General features: G+C 42.3%; 1 long non-coding RNA gene across 1 annotated transcript; it reads right to left on the bottom strand.

Annotated features, from left to right (window-relative positions):
• Positions 1 to 1,503: 1,503 nt before the first annotated feature.
• LOC148314875 (uncharacterized) lies at positions 1,504 to 2,716 on the bottom strand. Its single transcript, XR_015841449.1, has 3 exons — positions 2,412 to 2,716; positions 1,792 to 1,845; positions 1,504 to 1,702 (listed from the first exon to the last, which is right to left on the bottom strand). It is a non-coding gene; the product is annotated as an uncharacterized LOC148314875 (long non-coding RNA).
• Positions 2,717 to 4,125: the final 1,409 nt, after the last annotated feature.

The following is a 4,125-nucleotide window of genomic DNA, read 5'->3' as shown; positions in this document are numbered from 1 at the left end:
GACCCTCGTGAGGATAAAGTGGTTCAGATGGAAAAGTAGGACTAAGGGCTTTTTCTCAGGTTTCCATGCGCAAATCCATGTATATTAGGTTAATTGGAGACTCTAAATTCTCTACTCATCAAATGACATTCGTGACCCTGATGGATAGATAAAATAGATTATTAATCTGCCATGGGAAGTCCAAGGTGTCTGGTAGAAAGAAATGCATTCATACACTCATTACACAGTCAACCAAGCAAAGACACAAAGCCTAGGGCAGGGGCGGGCAAACTTTTTGATTGGAGGACCACAATGGGTTCTAAAATATGACAGAGGGGCCGGACCAGGAGCAGATGGATGGAGTGTTTTGGAAACCTCACCTCATCTGAGAAAAAAAATACATTTAATTTTAAATGAAAGTGAATAAAAGCATTCCAACAATAATATTTGTCTTTGAAAACCACAGTGTTTAGAAAATAAAACATTAACAAGGTTTATTCATTAAATTTTTTTCAAGTTCGGCGGCCCGGATTAAAACTTAACGGGCCGCATGTGGCCCCCGGGCCGTAGTTTGCCCTCGCCTGGCCTAGGGCATAAACACATACATGTAATATCCAATCCGCTTATTCTCACAAGGATAGCGTGCTGGAGCCTACCCAGCTGTCAACGGACAGTAGGCGGGGCACACCCTGAAGTGGTTGCCAGCCAATCGCAGGGCACGCAAAGACGAACAACCATCTGCGCTCAAACTCACTCACAAATGCAACCTCCACACAGGAAAGCTGGGTCCCGGGATCGAACCCTGCACCTTGGGACTGCGAGCCGGATGTCCTAACCAGTCTTAACTCATTAAATACCAGCCATTTTCACTGGAGCAACCCGCTCAATCCCAGCGTTTTCCTGGGTTTTGACTAATATTGCAAGGCCCACAGAATATAGTATTCTAATGCTATATAGACATGGAGCACACCCGAAGAAAGATGAGACTCTCTTCTTTCAACAGAAAAAAATGTTTGTTCCTATCTTTTTCCATTCTTGAGCAATCGGCATTTGAAAATAGCTAAATTTCATGAAAACTCCAATCCCTGGGGAAAAAACTGAGAAAATGAGCTTTTTGTAAACTGATGCATTTTGACCATAATTTGAATTTTGACACTATTATTTATGGCTTTTATGACACCTCTAACATCTAAATAATGCATGCCTTCTATAAAATAACAAAAAAAAGCACAAAAAATGTTTTTGATAAAATAAATTTATTTGCACATAACACTAAACGACTGAACTGTTGAACTATGTACAAAAATGAAATACATCAGTGTCATACATACTTTTTTTTTGTGTGATATAAAATAAAACAGTTGCCTTGATGCAAGGGCACACAACATAGTTCACACCACATTCTTGTTTCACTCCGTTTGCCTTTGCACAAACAGACCCGACACTTTCGTTGTGGTCTGGCTTTGCTGGTCCGTGGAAAATAGGCGAGCTTGTGTTTGTCCACTGGGGTTTGTGTGAAAATAATTGTCTGGGAAGTGATTGCTGGCATCCGCGATGTGCTGCAGAAGCTCATCCGTGAGAAACAGCTGCAGGAAATCAGCTGGCTCCTCAGACTCCAAATGGGCAGCGGCATTCAGTGGTCCAGGGGTTGCTGTAAAGTCGATTTTCCTCGGTTGCCATCCAGTGTGACGCCATCCGGAACCACTGCTTCCTGATGCACAACCTGTAAATTACAGAAATACAAACAATTGGAAATATATATTTATTGCTGCATTTTATTGCTGGCGTGTGAAGTTTCATATTATAATTTACCTTTCTTTACACCAACAAGACGAGGAGGAACTTTCTTGCCGCGGGATGCACAATCTGTGAATTTTAGAAAGTATGCATGATTACCACACCATTCAGTATTGTTGTTTCCTCGTCGGGGAGGAGATGCGCTCGCGCGTAACTGCACATTTACGCGACATTTTCTGCCCGCAAGATGCATGATATGTACAATAAAAGCATGAGGGCTAAAACCACATGTTCAATGGTAACTTGCGAGCGTTTACTTCCTCGTCGGCGAGGACTTACGCTCGCGTGTAATTGTGCAATAGGCGCCCGGACGAGAAAGTCAGCGAGCAAGCTTGCGTCTAACTGCACATTTACGCGACATTTTCTGCCCGCAAGATGCATGATATGTACAATAAAAGCATGAGGGCTAAAACCACATGTTTAATGGTAACTTGCGAGCGTTTACTTCCTCGTCGGCGAGGACTTACGCTCGCGTGTAATTGTGCAATAGAGGCGGCCGGATGAGGAAGTCAGCGAGCAAGCTCGCGTCTAACTGCACATTTACGCGACATTTTCTGCCCGCAAGATGCATGATATGTACAATAAAAGCATGAGGGGTAAAACCACATGTTCAATGGTAACTTGCGAGCGCTTACCTCCTCGTTCGGGGGGGATCTGGTGAGGACTCTCAGCTGCTTTGGCTATTGTCCGAAGGCAGGCGATGCAGGCCGCAAGGCACGCGCACCCTCTTTAGACGCCGTTTTGTTGTGACGACGACGAAGCGTCATCCTCTCAACCAAAGCGTCTCCATCGCCTTGATGCTTTTAGGAAGCTTTTTTTTTACAAAAAAGCATTCCTCGATCGTCATTTGCTTGGAGGATTTCATTGCTAACGCTACTAATGCGACTGCTGCTAGTGCTGCCGATGCTGCTGCTACCCACGCTGCTCTCCACACTTATAAGTCTACCCCAGGATCCCGCCCCCCCATTTGTACCTCTGGCGCAGATTCAAGGCGGATCTTTTGCACCTCTGCCCCCTGCTGGGTGATTTTTACATGATTCACAATGCGGACAAGGCTGATTCTCAGTCAGAGGTTGCATCAGACCCTTATGTACACTATGACGTAAAAAAGACAGGAAACGTACTTATACGTCTTTGGTAGAGGGCGCCATTGCATTAAAAGACGTCTTTGTACGTCTAAGGGAGTAAATGAGTTGAACAAAGTACAGGGTCCTTCACCTGACTACAGATGATCTTCTGGGGACTTTATTTGGTTTTAATCACTTTTGGGGTCTGTATCTATGCACACTCCCTGGTTTTGCTACCTTCCCGGGTACCACATACACACTGCTTAGTTTCTCTGCCTTCGTGGGTACCACATACATATTGCTTGGTTTCTCTGCCTTCCTGGGTACGACATACACACTGCCTGGTTTTGCTACCTTCCTGGGTACCAGTCACACAAACGTCAGACGACTCAGCACATACCGACTGTCTCAGCACTACACACTTTCACTCCAAGGCAGTGCTGTGAACCAACTTACTGACAAGAGGTAGTATTTAGAATTTTAAAAAGTGCTTGAAAGGTTTTGTTCATGTAAAACCAACAGATTATGACATTATTATTATTATTTAAATCAGTATTAAACAGCATCAGCATAGGTTAAAGATATTATACAGACTATATACGATAAAAAAATACTAAACCACCCTTGCTTTTCCGTCATTTCTTGTATAAGTTAACACACAGATGTATAACATTTGTTTATACAAATATAACGATTAAAAAGTAGCTGATTAGAGTTTTAATTTTGTATTCATTAATCTGTAATAAAAATGGACATATTTTGGTTAATAAAATTAACAAGAAATAAAAGTAAAGGGTGTTCTAATACTTTTTTCAAGATTGTCCTAACATACATTTAATGTTTACAGTATATGTCTTCGGAAGAAGCGCAGCATTAGATTTTTTTTTTTGTTCTCTCTCTTTGACTTCTGAATTTGAATTTCTGTCACAGATGTGCTTGAATTCTATTTTGGATGATTTGTGTTAAACTGCACAAATATTTGAAGAGCCATAGAATTCAAGAATCACACCAGTGCTGCTACTCCTCCGAACGGGTGAACGCCCTTGATTAACAACCTGCGTTGAGGTGGCTTTTGAGATTCGTGGTGTGGGAGAAAAATCTCTGAAGGCATTCTTAGACTTCAAGAGAGGGTCCACAATTTTCAAAGATTCACTTCCGTCTGAATCAGAGGCCTCACTTGTATCCGGAATATATTCATCTCCACTGTCATCTGAGTTGGAGTAATAATGCTTATCCATTCCAAAGTCAGCCTGTTTTTTTAATCTAAAAAACAACAACAACA

The sequence above is a fragment of the Idiotropiscis lumnitzeri genome, unplaced genomic scaffold, assembly GCF_059441095.1.
Source record: "Idiotropiscis lumnitzeri isolate Australia: NSW breed Sydney's pygmy pipehorse unplaced genomic scaffold, RoL_Ilum_1.0 HiC_scaffold_202, whole genome shotgun sequence".
In the NCBI taxonomy this organism is placed as follows: Eukaryota; Metazoa; Chordata; class Actinopteri; order Syngnathiformes; family Syngnathidae; genus Idiotropiscis; species Idiotropiscis lumnitzeri.
The sequence above is the reverse complement of the archived record's forward strand: the minus strand, read 5'-3'. Positions and strand labels throughout refer to the sequence as shown.